The sequence below is a fragment of the Pocillopora verrucosa genome, chromosome 6 (assembly GCF_036669915.1).
Source record: "Pocillopora verrucosa isolate sample1 chromosome 6, ASM3666991v2, whole genome shotgun sequence".
In the NCBI taxonomy this organism is placed as follows: domain Eukaryota; kingdom Metazoa; phylum Cnidaria; class Anthozoa; order Scleractinia; family Pocilloporidae; genus Pocillopora; species Pocillopora verrucosa.
Window position 1 is genome coordinate 20833139 of NC_089317.1, and position 26438 is coordinate 20859576.

The window sequence follows — 26438 nt, forward strand, 5'->3', positions numbered from 1 at the left end:
AAATTAATTACTATCATTATTAATTATAACATTCGAGCAGGCAGATTTCACAGTGTGATTACTTCTGTCTTAAGATCTAGTGGGAGACAGATGCATAGATGATGTCATCATTAACAATTTTTTGGTCCTTCATTGTACAAAAGAAATAAATTCTGAATTGCTATGGGTGCGCAAAGTTAGAGATCACAGAGGATATGAAAATGTGGTAAGAACGTCAATGACATGGTCAGCTCCCCATCATGTGCTACTTTTTTGTTCTAATCATATTTTGACATCACTGTGATCTATTACATACTGAACAGATGCACAGAAACATTAAAGACAATTTTACATGAGTTAAGGCAACTTGGGTAGAATCAGGTGACTTCAGGCAACTTTGAGCAACTTCAAGTAACTTAACACACCCACACAGAACAAACAAAACAAAATATTTCTGACAACCACTGAGATCCACGATCCAAACTTTATCACATGCAAGATCCAGAATCCGGGCCCAACAAATCGATGAAAACTGCAAATTGCTGCAATCCCAGGATCTGCAAATGCGCTTTTGATCTGAATCCAAAATCTGGGCAAAAATACTGCTGATCCCTAGGCCTATTCCTCCCCTCTGCAAGGTTAGAATTGAAAATCAGCAAAAGGACAACAAGAATTTAAGCAAAGGGAGAGTGCTTAGGGATGTTGGAGATTTACATGAATTGCTCATATGAACTTCACTCTCTTCCCCCTTTGGTAGCCAAGATTAGCTCAAAAATAACTTTTCCCTGTTTTCTATTCACAGCAACCATGTAACCTGAGAAATTATAACCCAAAATTATTATGATTAATAATAATAATAATAATGGTTTAATATCAGTACATCCATGGTATGGCTCTTTGCCTGATATAAAATAAAAAGAAAATATAAATAATAAATAAATCTGAATTATGAATTTGTAAATAGCTAGGTAATAAACAGTAAAATGTAATTATACAATATATATATTGTTTAAAACTAGCCAAGAAATTATTCCACCCTATTCCGGCAGTGCTTCCTTAAAATACATAACCCTTTGAAAATGATCTTGACATATGCAGAAAATTTGATGTCACCATTTTGAATTTAGCTCAGCAACTCTGCCACTTACTTGTGACCCAAGTATTTTTTCCTTCATGATGGGGGTTGCAAAAGTTTTTAAAAAATTGTAAAATAAAACTATCAGCTGAAGAAAGAAAATGCACCGGTTAGGGTGACTAAACCTGCTTCTCTTAACTTTAGATTTCTATTTCAAAATATGACTTCAAGCCCTGTTTGTGACCGGAACTTTTGAGAATGGGCCCCAGGCCCGGGTCGTCGTGCTGTGTTCTTGAGCACAGCATTTTACTCTCACTCAGGCTTTTACTCTAAAGGGAAAGGGAGTTATTCCTAATGTTAAAGAAACCCAATAAGTCTCGGGTAACCATGGTAGATGGGCCACTCGGCCTTTTGCAGATTTTACCTTCATTCTCACTGGCTTCAGAAACTTGATTAGATAATACAAATACTAACAGCACCACAAGAATAATTAAAAATGGCCAAACATCTCTTATGTAAAGCATCGTAGCATGATATTTAAATGCAGTCAGTTGCAGTTGCTGTCAAAAACAAAATGGAATATAATAAATCAAAATAAAGCGAAATAAATCGATAAAAAAGACAGGAGACTGAATCAGCGGAAGAAGAAACCTGCTGGATTAAAAACGACAAAAAAACCTGATTTTGGTGTGGCGAGCTCACGGAAGGCGCTGACACATCTAGATGCAATCGAAAATTGTTTTCATCCGCCATTTTGAACGTTATGCGGATTACCGCTGTACTTTAAGTTCCAGACTCCCTCCCCTGTTATTTCAATTCCCGTTCCCTTTTCAGTTAAGTTTTGACAACATCCAGACTCTTTGCAGATTGGAAAAGTAGTTTTCAATCAACAGCTGTTGTTACAACATCCAGATTCTTTGAAGACTGGAAAAGTAGTCTTTAATCAGTGGCTGCCTCCCCACCTTTCACGTGTTTATCACATCTTTATGTTTAGATGTGACCAAAAACTCAATTGTGAGGAGTCTCTTCTCATCCAAAACATCGAAGCTAATCGAAGCTTACATGGGTGAGCAAGATACTTCGGTGACTCGTGCAGTCTTTAATCGTCGGAAAGTCACCGTTAAAGTTGTATGCTCGACGATTCCGTGGTAAAATTTGATATAGAGGTAAGTGCTTAAGCTTTGACCGCCATGAAAGTTTATCCTCGGACAAGAAAGGTGCACAGAATTTTTACGTTCATCTTGTCTTTTTTTTGTCGGCATTTTATCAGTTCTAAAAGTTCTGAAATTCTCTGATGTGCTTCGTAGCCCGCAATAAAAAATAGCGGCTACCTTGATCCATGTGTTTCGTGCTGAAATTAAAAGTAAACTTTCGGTATTCCTCGCCCGACTATGCTTTCAGTTTGATGTGAGGATTTCTTTAATTTCTTGTTGCCCGATGTTGTCGTTGAAAAATCTGCACAAATTGGCATTTCGATCGATGAAGCGTTCGAAGTATTCGATATCGATAGCTCCGAATGTTTTCTGGCAATAATTTAATGGCTCTCCACGTGCTTAATTTTGCCTTCAATATTTTTTTACCTTAGATTGCCTTTTAATCTTTGTTGTGACCCGAAAAAACATTCTGTCTTTCATTTTCCGTTGGACTAGGTTCAATCAGTGGAAATGTTATGTCGATCGGACGGTTCACGGTCGTTTCGATACAAGTGGTTTCGATACAAGTTGAAGTCGATTCGTTACACATGTAAAGTGGATTCGATACATACTTATGTTACTTCAAGTTGTTTCGATACAGAATACTATACCATATATAAACAACCAAAGGAACCTTCAAAGACATACTAGAGCGAACACAAACCTCTGTTGTAAATAAACCCATACCTCTGCTAACCTCCACATGGACTCGAGTTTTTCTGGGATGGGTTTAACTCTGTTGCCCACAGTGCAATAAAACTACTGGAGGTGTGTTCCTACCTCAATGGCCTGGTAGCTTCCTGAGACAGCTCTTTTAGGAACCTCTGCACCCTGTTTTCATCACTTTGGGACGATTTCAGGTTGCTAAAAATGGCTCTTTTAGGAGCCACCACATCAATGTAAATGTACTTGAGTAATTACAACTACGTCGATTGATCAAGTCACTTAATTAATTGAGTCAAATTTCAGCTAATTTGTTGAATAGAAAACAAAAAATCACCACACATATGAAAGACAGAAACTAACACTCTTATACTGAACTTTTCTAAAGTTTGCTTCAGTATCCAAACGACTTCAGCTTGTATCGAATCGACTTTACATGTGTAACAAATCAACTTCACCTTGTATCAAAACGACTTGTATTGAAACCACTTTGTATCAAAACAACTGGACACCTGATCGGACACACACTTTGTTTGACTTTGCCTCAAATTATGTATTTAGGTGTTCGTCTCGCTCCATCTTAATATTAGCATGGCTAAACACTTTTTTAGTAATATTTAGTGGATTATGTAGCGGTTTTGCCTCTGCTATTTTTATTGATCTACTTGTTTTGCGTGACTCCAGGAATGTTTGGCAAGTGTGTCACCGAAATTGGAGCAAGGGTGTGAACATGAACATGTTTATGTTTTTAAAAAAGTGTGGATTGGAAATACTTTGCCACCATGCCCCACTGAAAAGTGTAACATTATTCTTGTTTCTCTCAGCAGAGCTTTCAATAACACCTGGTACCCACTGGAGCTCTGGTGGGTGTTCTGTTGTGAATTGCCGGGTATACTTTGCCATGTTCAAGTCAAATTTACAGAACAAAAAGGTAAAAAAATAACATAGGAAATAACAGTCAATTTAGTACTGGAGTAATCACCCTAGTTATTTTTTTAATCCTATAGTCTTTTTTTGTTAGATTCATTCTTTCACTGGCAGTTTTCTCTCTCTGCTTGTTTCGTGTGTATTTTAAAAGTTAATCACGCTCAAAGTAGAATTACACATCATTGGTTACCTAAATAGTTTTCAAACAAATTTGTGCTGAACTAAAATCATTAAATACTTTTACACAAGTAAAATCACAGCAGTTCTTCTCAGCTGCTGGTTAGAAAACAAACTTGAAAATCAGATTAGTTAAAACAGCTGGCTTGTTGATAGCACATGTAAATCAAATTTGAAATTTTTTTGCAAAGATGTTGACCTTGCTAAAAGACACTTAACCTAGGCATGGCTGTGAAGAGAACTACAAAAAGGCTATTAAACACTTAGTGTCTAAAATTTTATAAAAAAAAGCTGCATTTGTTGAAAAATTGAAGAAGACCTTGTTCTATGCTATGACAATTGTTTGTGATCCGATATGAGACATAAGCCATGGGAACAGCTAAAGTTCATTGTCTGATTGATTTAATTCAATTATCTTATATAAACATTTAAATGAACACTTCTGTGGGAGAGAATAATCCTGAGGTTTTTCCAGGAAATTAAACTAGTGGAATTCACAGGCACAAATCTTTAATTTCACCCAGTAACCAAAAAAAAAAAGAAAACAGCACAAAACAAAACAAAAACAAAACAAAAACAAAACAAAAATTTGCAATCACATGCGTTCAGCGTTTGAAGCAGGAGACCGAGAGGTTTGTTTTCAATTGTAAGCAGAAGAAACATCTTTTAACAAAGATCAGATGAAGAAAGGTTTGGATCGTAGCCTAAAAATTTGAGAACATATGCTGACAGAAATTTGATGCACACAGGATATTATCTAGTTTGATTTTTGTTTACTGCCTGTTGAAAGTGTCTAGTATCATGTGATGTTAGATGGTTAACACAATTCTGGATCTTTCTGTGACTTTTTGGAAGCTGAAGTGAGACCTCAAACACCCGAAGATCTTTTAGATTTCTTCCAGGTGACTTTTACCTCTATAAACAAGGTTTGAGTAAAAAACTATTGATATTGGCTTATCATACCATAAACCAAATTTCCAGGAATAATAAGATTTTGAGTTTACGAGAACATACTGACTAAAATTTCAGTAACCAGTAACCACATGTCCTTTGAGAGGAGTTTTTGTGTGAAACTCAAGCAGCATGTTTGCAAATCAGCAAATGGAAGATTTTGATTAGAAACAAACAATCAGTTAAACATTTGTTGCAAAGGAGGACACTAATAATAAATTTTCATTTACTAAAGTTTGCCACAGAAAACTCTGTTTGAAGCAATTTTACTCTAATGGAACTAATGGGTGAATGAGATTGAAATTGTTTTTCATATTATCCTCTGGCAGGTGCTTTACTGAGGTAGCCACTTACTTCAAATCTTATTGAAAGCACCACTCAGTGTCAGTAAAAATGGACAGGTACATTGTGGCCACTTACATATGTCATAGTTTGGTTTTACTTGTAATTGTGTCCTTTGTCAAATGTTAATTTTCTTTTCTTTTTGTAGCCAAAAGGTAGAGGCAAATCTCTATATGACAATGTCTATGAATGCCTGAACTTGGAAGAACGTCGATACTTTGGACTAAGTTTTTATGACAAAAATGATAATTTGGTAAGTGCCTCATTGTATTTATAACAAGGTTAAAACAAGGCAAGAGCTGCATCTTGGTGATCTTGCACTCAATGTCAAATCAAAAATGAAAGGTACAAAAAATTAAGGAAAAAATGACTTAATTGATGACTGCAAATACAGTCATGACAATTCCCTTGTTTACTTTTTACCACCACATCAGGATGCAGCTCAAGTTGCTTTTGTGTAATTTAGAAGGAACTTTGTCTTCTTGAACTTTGTTTCAATTATCTGGAAGTACAATGTATTTTTGAGGCTTAAAGTTTACAATCAGAAAAATGGAGTGGCTTTGCAGAATCATCTTCTCAACATCTGAATAAAACTGGCTCAGGGAACTGAAATATATCCAGAGAATTCTCCAATCTTTGATGCCCAATAATCCCTGATACGTGTTCTTGAGAAGATGGTCCTAGTAAACATTGTACATGTAAATAACTTGCTAGATTGAAGTTGAGTTCAAAAATTGCACTCTAGATATAAGGCCTCCATGAATTATTTAAGCACGTGGATTACACCAAATGAAAAACATTGGTTTTTGTTTCTGTGGAAATCACAACCATTTTCCATCTCAATATACCACTTCCACCTCAATTAAACTTCACCTCAGAGTTTTAAAATTTCATTAGTTGGGTGTATAATTCACATTTAGATTCCTTCATTTTGGAAAAAAAATAGTCTGTTAAGGGTGAACATTTGTATTTATAAGATATCCATTGTACATGTAGGTGTGATAAGAAATATTTTTGCAAATGTAGATATAAAATTTCTAAATGCTTTTCTATCTTACAATTGTGTAAATGTGAGTGTTGAAAATAAATAAGTAAATAAGCAAAATAATACATTATTATATTTTCCGATGTGCACTATTATATGCAGCTGTGTCTTTTGCATCAATACTACATGTATATTCAACCCTTGTACATGTATATAACATGATGTCATAAACATAGAAAAAATTCCATGAAGTTATTTTGTACTTTCAAAGTGTAACATAGAGGCATTTGAAGTATACTGCCATTGATGCAATTTTGCCTAGCTGTTTTTCACTCCCTCTTTGGGGTGATAGTACTAGATCTATACGTGTCTGTAAATTTTTTTTTTTCATATATAACAATTTCTTTTACTATTCAGTCTTATCCCTTTCCCCTGATCTGAATCTTTGTTTACTGTTATTACAGCCATTTCCTTTTCATAATATTATTTGGCATAGGTTGAATGTTGGCTTGAAGTGCTAAATTTCTCACATATTTTTTTAGACTTTGATCACATGGTGCAGAAATTGTGTTGTCATTATATTTTAATGCCCATGACTTATTCATTTGTTTATTTCACTTTGCTTTTTGGTCATTATTTACTTGTTTATTTATTTATTACATCCATTTGAAAATCACTGGTGATCCTTGTTAGGTTTTACAAAATGGTACCATGTACATTTGCAGTGTTAGGAGCAAACTGTACCTTAAATACAAAACCTTAAATTTGTACCTTAAATTTTTTTTTTTTTACTGTTGTGGAACAGTGAGATTTCCAGTTTTTTTAGGGCTTTGCAATTGAATTTTTGAAAGATTGAAACACCTGTATAGCATTTTCCTTTGTTTCTTCAGGTGTCTGTTGCCTGCTGGTGCTGACTACAACCTCCTGGGTGTAGCCAGAATACTGGAGATGCATGGTATTATACTCTATCCTGCCAAGGTAAGACATTCCTTTGAAATGCTGAATATTTTAGATCTGAATTGAATGGAAAGAAAATGAAGGGAAGGAAAAATAATACCAAGTTAACTTAATTATCAATAAAATTACTTGCCCCCCTTAGAAACACAGATCCTTTGCAAGTGATGGTGATGTGCTACTTTTTTATTCCTTACAAGACAAAAATGATGTTGAACTTTTCCTTGCAGGCCCAGCTCATACATGTATGTGTGTCTGTATTTCAGAATAGGGCAAAAATTAATACATTTCCTTGTAAGTTCATGTACACATGGTGTTTTCTCTACTTTGAAGTTGCTAATCCACCTGTTGGTACCCCTCACCTTTCCCCCTTTTGTCACCCAAATTACAGGTGAAATAATATGTTTTTGTGGTTTTGTTGATCATCTGTGCCCACTGGTTATATTTCATTTCTGTTTCAGGGCAAAAATAAGAAAGTGTAGTTTTAAGAGAAGAAGATTTCTTTTGAAGCTCCATCCTGAAATATTTGTAAGTTGCAGATGTTGCGAAACATTAGAGCCTGGCATTTATGAGTACAGCCATAGGGCTATTACTCAATTAAGTTTTGAAATTTATCTGGAATTGCTTTAGTTTTGCCTTATTCCCTCAGTGATTAGTCTCAAAAATGCACGTCATTGTCTAAATCAGTTGGATGCAAATTAATTAAAACCAATCCTTACTTTACTAATTGTGGTTGCCTGTGCTTTATATTTTCCTGTTTTAACTTCTTGTATTTTTTTTCTTATTGGTGCTGATTACTTCAGTTTTGATTTTTTGACACAGTCTAAAACTACTCTGAACGAACCTATAGATATTTGGGTTAATTGTGTTCCTTTTTATCTTAGGGCCATAACTAGGATGTTGTGGCAAGTAGTAATGCATGTAAAAGCTTTTGGAAAATTGCAATAACTACACATGCTTTCTTCAGGTAAGTCTTTAATGTGTTGGTTTTTCTTGAATACCAGAGAAATGTGGATTACTATTCTTTTTTGTTTAATGTACTCAGTTAAAGCTGCATGTACATGTATATCATTATTATAGAAATTTTGCACCACTGTTTAAACCAAAACATAAACCAACTCCAGTGTAATAGTTGGGTTCTCTGTGGCTCCTGGGGTACAGTGCACATATTTATCTCTCCATTATTTTCTGTCAATTTTGGAAAGTAAAATTCGTATTCATCATCTTTTTTTTTCATCCAAACTTGACTAATAATTAACAACTTGAATAAAGAGTTCTGTTGAGACAATTGATAATTTTTGTCTCGCTTGCGTCATGCCTTTTTTAAGTTTTGTTATCAATAATTGTCCACAACCGGTTGATCAAATTAAGGTTACTAAATTATTATGTGATTTTTTTCAGGTGAAAGAATGCCAGCCGAAAGAAGGTAAGGAAATGGATCATTATGGAAAAATACATCATAAATGATGCCTTGCAAGGTTAGAATTGGAAAAACCATTAAAAAAACACAAGAATCTAAGCAAAACGAGAGTGTTTAGGAATGTTAAGATTTCCTTGGGTTATACGGACAAACTTAATCCTCTCCTCTTTAAATAGCCGTCATTGTGTCAATCAAAATCATTTTTGTGTTTATATTTGCAGCATTTACAGAAGCTTGGAGGAGGGATCAGTAGAAATGTTTTTGTAGTAAATATTGCCATAACCATAATAAAGACAGACTGCTGAATGGACGTGGCCTTTATTTGACTTTGCAAGTGATTAACATAATCGGACGACCGCGAAGACGTTAGGAGTTAAAAGGCGTACAATGTATTGTTTTTCCAATTTTGTTCCATATCCCACAGCTTTTTGCGTAATGAAGTATGGGGTAAAAAAGAAATCCTGCCGAAACTGCGTTGCTATGCATTTTTTTTCTGTTTAATCCACTTAACTGAATTTGGATCTTAGCTTTTGTAAAGTAAAGTTGTTGTCTACATGTAGCTGTTTATAGCCGAAAAACAAAAAACTACAGCATTGCCAACGTGGACGTAAAGTCAATATTTTAAATATCTTTCCTTTGTTTAAACATGGGGGAAAGGTTTGTTTGCATAAAAGAAGACAGGGAATAAGCCAAGAAATATAACGACAATGCAATTGGAACTTGAAAAAAGGGATGTGCATGGCACTTGTTGGGCCCATTCTGATTGAGCTATCTTTCTTTATCAACTGTTTTCTTTAAAAGCATCCCAATAACTTTATCATCGTAGAAATTAATGGTCCCTGAAGGCTAGAGAATGGTCTAGTTGGGCCTGGGAAGCTAATAGCATTTACCAAGAGCGCAGAAACAGGACAAACATTAAAAGAGCAGATAACGCGCATGAAAGAACTTTGCAAGCGCATGGAGAAAGAAAGAATGGAAGCGGAAAATAAACTCGTGTATTCTCCTGTACTAGTTCCCCTGTATTTGAAAGTTAAAAAGGTATAAATAATCGGCAATAGAAACAGGTTTTTATCGCATTCCTACAATTTTAAGGAAGTAAGGGAGTGGAGCGCTTATTTGACATTTTGGCTCAGGGAGTGGGCGTTCATTTGGAGGATGGCTAATTCGCGCCTAGACGGAAATACGGTATTTCAGGAAATAAAACTGAGCACAAAAACACCATTTCTCTTCATGGATGACGCCAGGTTGACAATGACTTTTGTAGTGACAATAATGTATTTATTCTACAAAAAGGCAATTAAAGAGCAAGCTTATATCTCCAATACCACTAAAATATCTTTTGAAATTTGTATAAGCTCATTTATGCTTCAAAAACTATATAATAAATGAAACTGATGCTAGTAAACAAGATCAACCCAGTGTAAACGAAAAGCATGATCTCAAACAGTATCTGTGGATTGTACTTGTACTCTATGAATTACTGAGTGGAAATTTACCACCAGAAGTCTGAAACCCCTTAACCTAGAATACCAGATTACAATAGGTGCGTTTGCGGAGTTTTTGAGAGCTCTTTAGTTTCCTAGCTTGCTATCGTAGCTAACCTCGAACTTGCAGCTCGGAGGAGGTTATTAAAGTACAGTAGTACTCCGCTAACTCGACTCAGTTAACTTGAACCCCTTAGTAACTTGAACAAGATGCGATTTCCTTTAACCCATTCTTTCAGTCATGGACTATTAGCTAACTGGAACCCCCGTTAGTTCGAACCTTTTTTGTTCCCCTCGGAACATCAAGGTGGCATGGCATTCTACCTTAATTTTAAATCTATAGGTTTCCCAAGCCCAACATCTGTTTTTGGTGAGAAGTGTTCAATTTTATACCAAAATTCTAGAACTAACGATTCAAATTTGAGAAAGAAACGTCTCGTAAATTTTCTACAATACTGTAATGTTCTATGTACGCCTTAAGGACCTACATTATTTAAGCGAAATGAGAGTGAATCGGCCATACTGTTGCAAGAGGCGTGCTTTGATTAAAGTTATATTCAGAGTCAATCCTATTGTTTTGTTGGACCCCAAACAGCAAAGATACTGAATATTAAATCCCAAAAGGTTTGCTCTCTTGTGCTAGACGCAGTAAATATACTATGTAGTGAGACGCAATCAATTCCAAGTTAGCTAACATGGTAAACTCTGGAAGAGATTACTTTACATGAAATGATTTGATTAACTTTCCATCAAATGTTGTTTTAAACCTAAGTTTTCAAGAGGAAGCAGGACATAAAATACCGAAGGCCATTTCACCTCTTCTACAAAATTTTAAGATGTGGTAATACTTGATTTGTCAAACTACCCAAAACATAAAATTATGTGCTTTACTAATGAATATCAATATGACTACTGTTTTAAACGGTTAACAATTTTACAGCAAATACAGCTTCTACCATGTCATAAAATGCCTTCAAATCAGAATAAACACAAAATTCCAAGTTGTAAACTCGGTGACTGGTCACGACAGAGGCAATGTGTCCCAGGTTACCACTCTCATAACCTTGAACTCTTCGCTTGCGCCAGGCATACTTCAAGGCATTAGAGACCAGCCTTCCAGGCTGTACCATGCGAAGTTCTGAAAAGAATAATTCCAGGTAACTATAATGATAATGAGTTCAAGGAAATGGTAAAGATATATCAAGTGGCGAATAATATTTTGTCCTATAAAAGGTACATTAGATGTGTAGGCAATGTTGTTTTGAACGTGCAGATGCATACTACAGTTGAAACAATAACTGCAAGGATAAACGTCAGAAGTATTAAAATGTGGGTCTTCTTAGCACACAGCTAAGCTGGCGAGAGGATAGAACTAAGGTAACTTATCTTCCAACTAGGCTTTTATTATGATACATAAATAGAAATACAGAAAGAAAAAATTGGATCAATATCAGTATCTGGGCAACTGCCCACCTACCCCTCCTCTAACCTAACATTAACCTTAACTTGTTGTCAATTGACTGTTGTTGAGTTAGGGAAGGGGTAGGTGGGCAGTTGCCCAGATACTGATAATGATCTGAAAAAATTATGAGCAGTTAAGTTACCTCTCAGGTCTATGTTCTTTTTTACTTTCTTGGTCTCATTTGCTTCTCCTTCGTCAGAAGTTGATCTCAATTCAAGTTTACAAACATCTTCATGAAAAAATAGTTCACCGTAATGCGGCATTTTGTTTCCTAAATCGAAATAAAGTTATGGGGCATTAGGTTCAAACAAAAATACTTTTATCTTCTTTGGGACACCAGCAGGGCTAGGGACCAGAGGCTAGATTTAAGTATAAGTGTATCATGTTTACAGCGTTTAGTGAAAGTAAGAAAAATATAATTATTGGCTGTCTCGGTTGAAATGCGCGTAAAATGTGTGTTAGCACTCAAAATATTTGCAAAGAGTACCTCTAGATTGAAAGTTGTAAGACAACTCAAAACAGTCACCAAAGGCAAAAACAAAAACAAAAATTAAAATATAATGAACCTAAAAAATTTGGATAGACACCTATTGACGACCTCATACGCTGGAAACTGCAAGAAACATTTGAATTTGGTGCACTTTGCAACTGATTGGTTGAGAGTGTGATTCAAATTTTCTACTTTTAGAGAACTCACAGATGATAGTGAAACAAAAGGGTTGGACTAAAAAATTCCCTTATGGAAGAGGTTTTTCTCCTCTATAAAAGTCCTGTATCCCAATGAAATAAAAGTCAACAAACTTCTTCTTAATTTTCGTTGTTAAAGAAAACAAATTACCTCTCTTTGAATGAAGGAACACGTTTACACCTCTAGAAAGTTTTCCTACAGCACGTCTTTGAATAAACATTCTCGGCGGAGTGGGGAATTCTGGGAATAACATGCGGAAGGTAAATGCAAGGGCTGTTGCTAGGATACCGCCTGTTACTTTGGCTTGAGGTAGCTCACTTAAGGAGTAATGATCACCAGGACAAACAAGGTGGGTTGTGCCTCCATCAACCAAGTCTCCCCAAATGTCCTCGACACGGTGTGATATGGCACTTATGGGTGAAGAGGAACTTTTCTGGCATTTAAGGAATGTGAGAGGACCTCGATAACGAACCTAATAAAGATAAAGTGGTAAAAAATACATTTTGCGTTGAGAATGTTCCCTTTTGAGTGATGATTTTCAATAGCTTCCCACATGTCCTCATGTAAAATATTCCATTGAGAGTCGGGAATTTGTTCACTAGAGCGATAATTTTTTTCCTTTAGTGCAGTCGGGTGTGTCAGTCAAAATCTAGATCAAAGCCTAATTGCGTCATTCGTATGTAAGTGGGAAAAAGCAGGCAATTCATCTCTTTAAACAATTCTTAGGGCAGAGTAAGGAAATATTATCGATTATAGACCTTAAACTAGAGCTCCTGAATACAAGTTGCCGGTTTATAGGTTCATAAAACTGCAAATGTAAGTTTCATTTCCGAAGAATGATATCATTAAGTGAAAATGCTATTTACCTCAGCAGGCTGCCATTCGTGGTGTGTTCGATTGGCAATAGTTTGATTTGTGAAAAGGGCCTCTCTGAGGGTTCTTAGATTGTAGGAAGTAAGCCCCTTTGTAATGCTTCTGTTCTGCAGTTCATCAATTATCCAGTCTTGAGTGTGTGCCTCCCTCAGTTGTCTGTATTCGCTAACGTCCATCTTAAGGGAACCTAGGGCCAGCTTCTCTAGGTAGCTTTCAAACTGGAGCTAAACAGAGGTAAAAAACATTTAATGAACTACAAGAGAAAACATTGGACAGTGTGAATAACAATGTGAAGCCACTTAAGGGCTCTAAATCACTAGGAAAGCGTGGATATTGGATCGTTATTGACGATTCTTTAAAAGTCGTCAGAAACTTGTCTTTCGTTTAAAACCCTTTAAGGTTCATAAACCAATCATCCCTTGGTCCCTGCTTGACTGTTCAATTTTAATTGGCTATTAAAATGGCCACCTAAGAAATCTCTAGACTGTATAACGGACTCATGTTCTACTTCAGCCAGTCTGCTTCCCTCTCTGAGTACAAATTAACGCTTTTTTATGTCTAAAATGATTTGAGTTTGAAGGTCTACTGTATTAATACTCAGGTTCGAAAGTAATATTTTTAGTTTTTTGAAGACGTAAAATCCTGATTCCTTAAATAAACAGCGCTTCAACTCTAAGACCATAGACGAGATTATCCAAAGGGATCACCCGTACATACACTCGCTTGATGAGGCATTTGTGTTACATTACATTCATAAACTTCAAAGACAGCAACCCCAAAATGATAAGCATTTCATCTCAAAGCTTTGTCTATCAAATTGGCTGTTAGCGGGGTGTACACTTTTAACAATAACTGAAAATTTTGCATTTTGTCAAACCTGAACTTGTTGAGATAACATCAAATCAACTCTTTGGGGAGTAAACAGCCTAGAGGCTACAGTCTGTGAACGCGATGACCAAGGGATTGTGTCAATCATAGCAACAAACTCCACACTCTGATTCTGTTCTATCAACAGGGAAGCCATTTCGTACGCCAGAAGTCCTCCATATGAATATCCGCCTAAAAAGTATGGTCCGTGGCGTTGCTCCTTCATGATCAACTGCACATAATGTGTGGCAAGCTCTCGTACACTTCCCCAGTCTTCACTGATGACTGTGGGGTCGGTAAAGCCCAGGGCATAGAAGGATATCAAATCCTGATAAGGAAAAATGAAAGATACGGCCATACGTTGAAAGACTTTTACAAATGATAGCTCGGACCAGCTCTCTTTGGATAAAAACTACTTGGAGGTCAAGACGGCCTGTAGAACATATCAGCTAGAGTCTATTCCGTTAGAAATCACTTTGGCAAATCAGGAAAATGGTAATAGTCCTATAGATATGTATGTGGACTTACTAACACTGACTTTAGCGATAAATAACATGATTGAATTGTCAGGGATTACCTGTCCTTGAAATCCAGTGGATATAGGCACCAAACTTAACACATAGCGGTGTGAGGGATGGACACAGAAGAATTTTATTGCTGAGCCCTCAGGAGAGTACAGGGGTAGGACTTGCACTTCAGGCTCTGATGAGATGGTTGTGGGAGATGATTGTTCTGATGATTGAGTGTCTGTGGGTCCATTTTCTTGAGTCTCACTATTGAGGCTGGCTGCTTTTCCAAGAAGCTTGGCATTAACTTCCCTGGCCAATTTTGATACAGTGGTATCAGGCTGCATAAAGTATAGAATCTGAAAAATAAAAGAAGAAGGTTGAAACCTATAGGATTTATTTTTTAACATCTCAGTCAGTACTCATACATTTCCATCTTAATGAAGAAATGCGTAATGTGGCCTCCAGGTTACAATTTATTAAAAGTATTTTAAAACTGTTCACTTTTGACTACCAATAACATGTTGAAAATGATCACGCAAAACATTTATGAGCCGAGACTTCAACCATAATTTTTCCAAATACTCTTTGTAACTGACTTGAATGATCATAATAGCGCCAAATAATGAGCTCGGCATCTATTGGTTTGTTTGATTTTGTAGATGGTGGGGCGATTTTGATCCACTTGAATCATAATGGAAAGCTATTGAGTTCAAATACAAGTGGAACACAATTACCTTATCATAGAACTAAAAACATTTTAAAATGGTTTTAAGGGTTAGACCGCTCTTTATTCAATGGGAGTTTTATATCTTACCATCAAAAGAAAAATATCTCAATTAAATAATGTTTAATTCATTACGTAACGAACTTACCTCAAAAGTAGCCTGTAAATTGGATTCAAGTAACATTTTAAGGGTCAGAGCTCCAGTTGAGTCAATACCCTGGCTGTACAAGCTTTTGTTTAGATCCATTTCTGAAGAAAACGAATGTCCTGACAAGTCTGACATGACCATGCAAATATACTCCAAGACAAGTTTGCCTTTTGCTTCTGGATTCCCTTCCATCTGAATCCTTTGCAGCAAAGAATCGGTTGTGTTTGTCTGGCCATCAGAAATGCTCATTCCTCCAGTGATCAGTGAAAATCGGAGACTCTTTCGAATTCCAGTGTTACTTTTCATGAATCGAAACCAGTCAACACCAAATAGGGAGATTTGAGAACGACTCGGCTCCTGGGCTAAAACTTTGGCCATGAATTTGACGCCTGAAAAGTAATTACAAAATGGCCTGTGAAACGTTATTGTGATGAAAAGCTTGACTGTGCACAAGTATCATGAATATGCAACCTGAATCCCGGAATACAAAGGAAGCAGAGAAGGTTTTGTTTTAGAAAACTTCAAGTTGGCAAAGATAACCTCTGCGCTGATGCTTTCGGCTCAATAGACTTTTCAAAGATAATGGAACTATTTCATGTGCACTCATTGCAGTTAGTTTTGTTGCCTCTTTGAACTATTTAACATTCAGATAGAAGTATTTAGTAAGTATTGACCTTAAAATTTTAGTATCTTTGTGAACTATACTTTACCATCTTTAGCGTTTATGAAGCCCAGTCCTGTTGCTGCCATGTGTTTAGCCAACGCCATATTACGTGCTAACACACCGGCCCCTCCTATAGGTCCCCAGTTTATCGAAAGACCGGGTAGACCAAGCACCTGCCTCCGGTAATGGGCGAGAGAATCTTGGAAAGCATTGCAGCCTGAATATGAGGATGATCCTATGTTTCCAACGACTGATGCCATAGAAGAAAACATAACGAAGAAATCCAGATCCATTTCCAAGCTCAGTTGATGTAGTAAAAAGGAACCTAAAATATATCTCACAGTCATTATTTCGGCTAAATTTAAAGTGAAGACGCAAATTTGTGAAGCTCAGGTGTTGTGTGTGCTCTAGATCAATATACGATATAGTTTGGTCAATTTCGAGATGTTCAAGCACTTTTCAGTTTTAAAGTAGAGTTAGTTGTAAAATATTTTGGCCAAAGTTTTGTCAATTCAATCTAACTGACATTATTGTAATCTTTATAAAAAGTATACACTCCCGCAATCAAAGCCTTCTTATTATATGTTAAGGAAAATAAAACTTCATATGAATGGGTACAACGTTGGGAGCATTACTCAGTTTTAAAGTTTTGTAAACGTTCTCCAATATTTTGAGAACAATAAAAATTAAGATTTCAAACTTCCTGACACTAGATTATTACAGTAACCTTGAATTTTAGGTCCCATGACGTTTTTGAAGCCTTCAAATGTCCAATCTTTAATTAAGGCATCGTTAAGAACCATAGCAGATTGCACTATTCCTGCTACACTTGGAAGAGATTCAAGCTGCACTTTCAACGACCTCATGGGCTCTTGTTTTGAGATGTCAATCTAAAAGAAGCAAGGATAATATAATTTTTAATTCATTAACCTCTCAATGTGCTTCAAATCCGAAACAGTTTTTCAGAAATCCTTCAGAAGCAACCTGGCTTCACCTACTCGGGAAATTTCAATCTTGTCAGCTTGTCATTCTTTCAGCATGAAAAGTGTCTTCGTAGCACGCCTTGTACCAGATGAGAAATTCTGTCTATTTAAGGAGGCTCCATAGGGTTTTTTCTCAATGTTGGCACGAGTTTGTTTTGTTGTTTTCGCTTTTCTTGGTCACTAAAAGCCATCAAAAGGGTAATGAGCAAGGTTCGGACTATCTTTTTCTGTAATCAATATTAGCAAAGAGATTTTCGTTATTAAGCTAAGGCTCCACGAAGGGAGACACTCGCCGGTGATAATTTGGCTTTGCCCCTGTTCCTTTTCAATTTGTATTGGTGAAATCTCTCAAAATTTTCACAATTAGTAAAATTTGTACTGCCGATTATTTAAAAGCTGAAAAAATAGGGGTTGCAGAGGCAGTTTCCTCGCTATTTGGCATTTTGTGTTCTCTTCGCCTATCTAAAATTTGGTCTTGTGAAATTTTTTTATTTGTTAGAGGGTCCAGTAAATCTTAGGAAATTCCACCGAGGGAAACGCGATAAATCTCGTTCGAAAGATCCTTATTTTCTATGTCGCAAAATATTACGTAACGGAATAGAACTTCACCACGATCTCTATATGAGCATGTGTAAACTTTCGAATTTGTCGCGATCTGTCGCCTTTTGGCAACCTTTCCCACGGTGTTCTCTATTCGGTTGACCTCTTTTTCAGGCGTAGAAGGCCTATGAATATTACGTGTGCAGTCGCTGGAAACCCGAGACTCCATAACATAAAAGCTGTATTGTGTTAAACTGTTTTGAACACACCTTTCCAGATAACAATCGTGCGATCGTATGCGAGCTCGCGCTTTGTTCCCGCCTAGATCTCGCGGTCAAAAAGACCTTTGGGGCTTCCTTAAAGGTGATGCATTAAATTACCTGGAAAATATGGAACTGCACGCCTGTCTTCCTTTCGATATCTCTTAGTTTTTGGTTTTCTGCATCTGAGGGCTTGGAACGACCAATAAGCCCATAGACTTGGCCCCGTTTCCAGCCATCCAACAGGCCACTTCAAATCCAAATCCTCTGATCCCTCCTGCTACCAGATACGTTCTGTTTTCTTTGAGGCCACACTCATCCAGACCACGTGGAAGAACGGGAATCTTTTGCAGAGTAGAACCTGCTTCAGACGGTGCAAATGAGTAAATGTGAAAGGAAATACCTGGGGATGATGTTGTTAAACGTTTCGAAGATGATTTGTTGAGCCTGGTTTCGTTTGCAGCTTCAACTGCTGTTGGTACTTCTGTGGATATCAAGTTGATTTCCAGAAGCTTTTCAAGAAGTCCTCCATCTTTTAGGACTGTTAGACTTTCTGAGCTAAGCTTTTGGTAAGTCTGTGGTGATCGAAGCATGTCTGAAATGTTCTCTCTTTCATACACAACGTTTTTATTTGCAGGAAGTACGACATCACCACTGAATTCAGGGCACAAAATGACAACTTTTCCCCCGCGTTTGAGAGCCCGACTACTTTTCTGAAGAGTGTTTGGAGGAGGTGGGTGGAAAAAGATAATTGCATCGAGAGGGTTATTGAAATGATCTTCAAAACTGGTGAATCTCTGATGTACCACACTCTCTGCTCCCAACTCTAGGAGAGCGGATTTAGTTGATGATTGGCAAGTGTCAGATATGGTGCAGAATACTCTGTGACCCAATGTCTTTGCAAGGGCAACTGATGCAGGTCCAGGGCTAAGTTGAGCTTGATGTATCAGTAACGTCTTACTTTCTTCCGTTGTTGCCACCCGTTGTAAGGCATAAAAGGCTATAGCTAGAGAAGCAGGGATGCATGTCGCTTGTTCTTGAGTTAGACAGGCAGGCTTAGAGAACACGTTGTTTGCTTGAATGGGAAGAGAACGAGAAACACGTCCGGAGGTCATAACACCACACACCACATCGCCAATCTGCAACTTTGCAATTTCAGTTCCCTTCGGTAGAGCAACCACCTTTCCAACAGTAAAGACACAAGCATTTGGTTGGCTGCATCAACTATAGACTCAGAGGGTGTCCAGAAATGAAACAGTTCCATTGTGATCTCAGAGAGCAGTGGTTTAGAAACACTGTTTTGGCGCAGGCAGATCTTCTGTGAGGCAGGGATATTCGACAGGTAAAGAGAGGACTCCTTTTTTCTGAAATTTTTGTCGCTTGTAGGTTGCTCTGAGGAAATTTTGATCTCACAAGGCGATTTATGAAACGTTTTCCATCTCGGAAGGCCACCTCATCCTCCTCACCATCACCTAGGATCTCAGAAAGCAAACAATCCACCTCATCTAGGTCATTCTTGTCACCAAGATCAATTGTTGTAATCTTCAAATCAGGTTCTTCGAGCTTCGCTGTTCGTCTTAGACCCCAGACTGTTGACGCCCACGGAATGAAATTACTCTGTGGAGATCTGATGGAGGTATCTAACCGTTGCGTACTTTCAGTAACCAGCAGCAGTTGACAGTTAAGCCACCCTTGTTAACGAGCTGCTGGATCAAAAATACTGAGCTGCTGAAGGCAAGGTTTTGCACTCGTTCGATAACATCGAAGTTGCTCGGTATTAGAGTGGTTTCTACTGGCCACATATTAACCACTTTAAAGCTGAATGAATCGTTTGGGGGTGTGTCAAGGAAGGCCGTGCTGATTGCCTCTACTGCTTTAGCGTCAAAACAAAAACTCTTTGGTGGATCAACGGTAATTACTTTTACCTTCGAGTCGTGAAGTTTTGTGATTAAGGCGTTTGAGAACAAAGAGCTGTCCCTTAGTAGGATACAAGTCAAATCTGGCGTCATTCGTTTGTGTTCTTGCACATCCGCTTCCTCCCACAGCATGTCATATGCAAGATCCTCATCGGAAGTAAACTGCCGTGGTAATTGCCTCATTTCCACGACTCGAAACCCGCTCATGGTCAGTAAAACTTTGCCTGATGGACTCATTAACGTGATGTTGTACCTTCCAATATAACTGAGATCTTCAGAGACGTGACAATACAGCTGATTGGTGGATGGAACCTCACTTAAAGTGATGCTCTTCAGTCCGAATGGAAGTGGAGCAACGGCTAAATCATCAATCTGTCGGTTCACACGTGAAAGCAAGCAGGATTGAAGACAGCGTCTAAAATGGAAGGGTGTACAATAAATCTTTACTTTCTGCCTGAACCAGGGTGAATCACCAATATCAACCAGAGCAAGTCCATTATTGTCGCAGTACCAGGTTTTTTCGATTAACGAGAAAGATTTTCCGAAGTCAAAGCCATACTTCTGGGTTAATTGTTTCAATCGTTCAATGGGCACTTCTGTCATACTTCTGATCAAATCATTTAAGGCTGGGCCAACTTCATCGCAGCCTGCCGGAAGGAAATATCTTTGTAAGTGTTAAATTATTAAATAATTGTGGCTTTTCAAAACAACTTTTATAAAATTTAGAGGTATACAAATAAACAGAGAACAGGGGCAGGTATTACAATGTTACAATACCTTTTCCCTCACAGCTTTCTTTACTGTGCAAGAGATCTACAGAGATATTTCCACTGCTTAAACTGATTTCAGATTGATTTTCCTGCAAACAAGTGATGTGAAACTGGGCCTCGTCAATTCTTTCGGACTTTACCAGGCGTAGTCGTAAGGATCTAACCTAAATTAAAAAGGATTATAAACAGTCAGAAATTCAACTGTAGCTTCACTGTATTTTTTATTTAGCATTGCTCACCTTTGTTTCTGGCAAGGTAAGAATACTCAAAAACTTTACATCTTTTAGTTCAATGCCAGAGCCATAATTGAACGTTTCCTTTGCCATTGCGAATGCCATCTCCAGGTAAGCTGCTCCGGGCAGCACTGTACCTCCCTCAAGAAGAACATGGTCCTTTAGACTCTGAAATTTCTGTAGGTCAATCTCCGTCTCCCAGCAGTGTACACCTGAAAATGGGTCTGTCTTTTTTACCTCTGAAAGAAACGGATGCGGTTTCTTCTTTATGGTTTCCTCAGAACCAAGACGGTGCACTACAGTTTCCAATGGGCCATCCTGAACCAAAAGCTGCTTTCCAGCCATGGGGAATTTGGGGGCCGAACAAATCTAGCTGACTGGTTCCTCTGCATCGGAGTCCAATCTACTGGAAATCCTGCCGCGTACAATATGCATATTGTGTTCTGAAGAAAGCATCTGTGTTGATCCTTGATGGGTACCCTCTTACGCGGAAGAGTTGCCACGACAATGGGCCTTTCTTTAACTGTGAGATTTTCTTGAAGAGCAATCTGTTTGACATAGTGGGCTAGAATTGGTTGGGTACTGATCTCAACAATTTGTCTGTAGCCATCTCTTAAAAGCTGTTTCATCGCTGGATAGAATTGGACTGGACATCGAATGTTTCGCCACCAATAATCATTGTTTAAGTGCTGACTCGAAATCACTTCTCCCTCAACAGTAGAGTACATTGGAACTTTCGACGTTTAAGGTTCAGATGCATGGCTTCAACAGCTCCTTGAAAAGGTTTCTTGATGGGTTCCATATGCAGGCTGTGAAATGCATGATTTGTTCCAAGAACACGCCAGAAAGTATCCTTTGCGTGGGTCGATAGATGTTCTCCAGTGCTTTAATCGATTGTGATTCACCAGATACTGTGACACTATTAGCATCATTAATTGCTGCTATGTCGAGAGAGGGGCTTAATTTAAGGGTAAGTAGTAATTCTTCGGCCTTGACCTCGGACATGCCTAAAGCAGCCATACTTCCATTGTTGGCAAATCTTTCTTGAAGAGTTGAGCGAGCCAGTACTAGCTTAACAGCTTCCTTGACAGTTATGATTCCAGAAACGCAAGCAGCTGCAAACTCTCCTAAACTGTGACCAATAACAGCTGAACGGATGAATTTTCCAGGATTTCAGCAGCTGCGCAGTTGCGTACTGGATAGCAAAGGTGGCCAGCTGAGCGATACAGTTTTCCGCCTATTCTGGGAAACGTCTTCAGGGGCCATCAACTCATCTATAAGTGACCATGTCACTCCCAAGTCTCTCAGAAAGTTGCTAACTGTCAAGACAGCTTCTTTGAAAACAGCTTCATATTCCATTAAACTGTCTTCCCATGGCATTACCATTGCGATCCTGGCTCCAAACATGAAAACAAGTTTTCTGTCACTTGAGGTCACTTGGGCATAGGAAGCAAACTTATCCCAACCCACCGAGTCATTGGCGAAGGCCTCCAGTGACTTTGCTGTTCGGAAATGGATCCGAAGGCAATTGCCAAGCGATGCGGGTTCTGAGTTCGGCGTTCATTTAAAGAGTAGCATAAGTTTTCAACAAAATGCTCATCCATTTCTCCAGCGTTGGCCTTAATCCACTCAGAGTAAAGGTGTGACATCTCCTTGAGAGCATCTTTAGAGCGCGCTGTGATCGTGAGAATTCTATTACGACGTGTCAAGTTTTCAACTTTTAGGTTTGGCGTTGATGTAACCTCGCGGAGTATAACATGAACATTTGAGCCACCAAAATCCAAATGAGTTTTACAGCTGCTATTCGCGACTTTTCCATTCTCTTTGCTCCAAGGCTCAAGAGTTTGTTGCAAAACTAGCCCCTTCTATTCTAGCTTTAGTTTGGGATTCAAAACTTGAACGTTGACAGTTGGTACAAAGTCTTCTTTTTTATCATCAGAGCAGCCGTAGTTAGCCCAGCAAGTCCAGAAGTGCTTTCTGTGTGATTGATATTGGATTTTACTGAAACGATTCTTAACTTCCTGTACGGATTGTGTGGCTCTACTAGTGTAGGTCCTCCGCTATCGAGGTGACCTCCACTAAGTCACGGCCTGCAGTACCAGTCCCATGTGCCTCAAGGTCATCCACGTCTTCTGCAGTCACTCCTGATTGTTCCAGCACCCACCTTGATAGTTGAACTTGCATCTCGGTAATTGGAGCGGTCATTGGCACACGCAGTTTGTCCATCACTGTTCATTCCACATGCAATAACTTCGCAATATGGATCGTCTTTGTCACACAAAGCATCTCTTGTCATTTTTAAAACTACCGCTGCAAAGCCTTCTCCTCGTCAATAACCGTCCCAGTAGCATCAAAGCTTTTACTACGCCCATCGGGCGCGAGTAGTCCAGCCATACCTGTTATCATCTGCATATGATGACAGAGAATGAGATTATGTGCACAAACGATGGTACGTCGCAATCATCATTGTGCAGGTTATCACAGGCTATCTTAGAGCAGTAAGCGACGAAGAGCACGCTGTGTCCACAACAAGACTTGGACCCGTTTAGGTTAAGGCAAAATGACACTCTGGTTAGCCAGAATACTGGCCGTTGTTCCTGTCGCGGAAAACTGATCAATATTACCACTATTTGATTGTTCTCTTAAAAGACTACCGTAGTCAAGATTCATAGCACCAACAAAAACACCTGTTCTCTACACCTCTGTAGGGGTCTTCAAGTCGCATTCCTGCATCTTCGATTGCCTCATACACCACTTGTAGGATAATTCTTTGTTGAGGATCCATTCCACGAGCCTCTTGGCTGGAGATACCAAAGAATCTGTTGTCAAAACTTCGAATTTCTTCCAAGAAAGAACCGTTGATAGTACATAGGCGTTTTTTAACAAAACGGTTGGATTGTAATGCTCGACGAATCTTCTATACTGCTCTGTTCTATTCTCGGGAACTGTACTGATTGAACTTTTTCCTTGCTTTAGACGCATCCAAAATTGGTCTACCCTGCCAGCACCGGGGAATTTACAACTGATGCCACCATAGAAATTCCTGGACGTCTAGACAGAACTTCCCTATGTTTGCCACCCTCGTGTGTGTTTTTCCTCTAGGGGGACAAGTCTTGAAACGTTCCTGGCCTATTTGGTTCCTCATTCTTTCGTTCACAACCACTTTGAAATGAAAACTGGTGCAACAAATTTTTCCTCATTATGATATATGATGACTGCTGGGAAGTATTATGATAGCGTACAAGGGTTTAGCGGGTGGAAAAATTTTTTTCAATTATAAAAAGGATCAAGCACCAAAAAATTTAAATGGACCATTAGGGTGGTGGTCAGATGGGGGGAAAAGAAAAAGAAAAGGGAAACACAAAAATAAAAAAAATGTCTGCCCAAAGTTTGGCAACCGAATAAACCCTACATGAGAGACCAGAAGGAGGCGGCCATGGATCATTAAGCGTACCAATCAGCACTGAGCAGTCGTCCATCCAACATGAAAACACGCAGGGGCCGGAGAAAGTCAAATTAACCCCCCTTCGGGTGGAGGTTGTCGCGGTTCGCCCGGGTGGCGCGGGTGCGTAACATTAGCAATGGAAAAAATCTCTCAATGAGACCCGTATTTCTTATTTGCTTACTTGGAAAAACAAAAGAAAACGAAAATTGGGGCCCACCCCCCTTTCAAAAAAACTTGAAGTAAAGTTTCAACGGGATATGATGATCGGTTTTGCAAAGGGACAAAAAAAAAGAATGACGGCAAAAGAAAAAAAAAAACGGAAAAAAACAAGGAAGGAAAAAAAAAAAGCAATTTGATTCAGGGAAGTCCAATAACGAGGACTTCAGCCATTGCCTCCTCAAATAGCTGCTGCTATTCCATTACAAAGAAAGCGGGCATTCGAATGTCCCCCAGAGCCAAAAAAGATACTGATACGGGCAAAATGACACGGATAGCAAGGGGGAAAAGGAAATTTGGTAAACACTACCACTCACCTGTCACCAGCAACGAACAAAATTATAACTGATTATCTTTTTTTCGAACGTGTAGAGAGATCATCAAGGGTCGACAAAACCAAACAAATAAAAAAAGTTCCTCAGAGACCGGGGTGGGCTTTATGTGTAGGGAAACTTTTTTTCCTAAGTAAGTCGCCCCCCCCTCTCATTCTTAAGGAGGAATTTCATTTATCCCCGTGAAAATCTGGTTGTCGTAGTGGACCTCCTTAGAAATGAAAATTCGATGACGCTTGAAATTTTGATGACACCAGGAAAAGTTGAAAAAGTTGAAACTAAACTCTCCAAAAACGATGATTCTTGTCGACAATGGCCACCAAACTCGTGAGACTCATTTAAGGAAATTGTTTCAAACACTGGTTTTTTAGAAAATTTGAGTGCGAACTAGCTCATTTTCCGTTTGTATCCCCGAATTTTCGTATCCACTGAATTCCTGCTGTATATTACCTGCCCTCCCAACATACGTGGGATTTCCTTCATCACCCATAGGGTGGGCCTCTATCTATCTCTCTTCCAGATTTACGCGGGGCCAAGAACTGATTATTATTACATGATTTTGCAAACAGTTTTCAAATGGACATAGTTCAAATGTCCTCGGAGGAAAAACGACCATTCTTCATATCAGTTGTCCATAAATTCATGGGAAGAAGAACTTTCTTTTCCGTTGCCCCACTTGACACTGTTTGAGAAGTTAGTGGGTTTTCTTTTTTTTATTCTGATATGCCGGGGGGACCTTCCATTGGTACGACAAGCCTCTCCTTTTCCTCCGGGTAATATGGGGCCCCCAAAAAACACACAGAGCGTATGGTTATGGAAAAAAGTAGTACAAGCGGAGGACAATTTTTGCCGACAGTGTTGGACGTTATATGAGGAATTCTCTAGCAAGTCCCATTAAAGGGAATTCGTTTGCACCGGTTTTAGTTCAATAATTGTCAATGGCGTTGTAGGCGTTCCTTGAGGGGTGGGGGGATCAACTATTTTCAAACTTCCTTAATGAGGCAACATTTTCATTTTGCAACGGACGGAAGAGGGAATGGAATGTAAAATGGATGGTCTTTGAAGAACCATTTCAAAGTGCATCTGGCAAAAATGAATTGGTTTTATAAAAGTAAAAAGCAGAAATGATTACATAAAAGATAAGTATTGTCAAAAGCGCTAACGAAAAAAAAAAAAATGCGAAATCCCCATCGGGAAAGAAAGAGATTTGATTGCAAATTCCAGAAAGAAGCGTTTCCACACAAAGGGGCTAGTTTTTGGTTGGGTTGGTTTGTCAAACAATCGTAGCTATGACCCCTGTTCTAGCTAACAAACCAATTACTGACAGCGGATGGTTGAACGTGATGACAACCTTTTTTGTCTGCTTGTTCCCACTCACACTAGGAAAGTACGACCGTCAGAGGTTGATGCTTTCCCGAACAACAAGAAGGGGAATACATAGGGTATTTGAGGAGGATAAGGGAGTGATTGTCATGGAAGGACAGAAACCAACAGAACTTGATATTGTTTTTTACAAAAATAATCGGAAGAAAACATGAGGAACGGCTGTTTGATGGACAAGTGGCGTTAGGAAAGAAAAAAAGTATATATATGGCGAGGGGAAGACAAGGACAGGTACAGTGCGAACACTGAAAATAAAAAAGAAGGCTTCATTCTCC

General features: G+C 38.4%; 1 long non-coding RNA gene and 1 pseudogene across 6 annotated transcripts; one reads left to right on the forward strand and one right to left on the reverse strand.

The window, feature by feature from the left end:
- The first annotated feature begins 1880 nt into the window (after positions 1-1880).
- LOC131792729 (uncharacterized) lies at positions 1881-8973 on the forward strand. Of its 6 annotated transcripts, none has more exons than XR_010717864.1 (9): positions 1881-2220; positions 3735-3841; positions 5295-5366; positions 5456-5560; positions 7183-7270; positions 7708-7774; positions 8131-8213; positions 8648-8672; positions 8888-8973. It is a non-coding gene; the product is annotated as an uncharacterized lncRNA (long non-coding RNA). The 6 variants fall into 6 exon arrangements; XR_010717865.1 differs by having other exon boundaries at positions 3738-3841; XR_009340872.2 differs by lacking the exon at positions 5295-5366.
- Positions 8974-9924: 951 nt separating this feature from the next.
- Positions 9925-23769, reverse strand: LOC131792718 (mycocerosic acid synthase-like; annotated as a pseudogene).
- Between the last annotated feature and the right edge of the window lie 2669 nt (positions 23770-26438).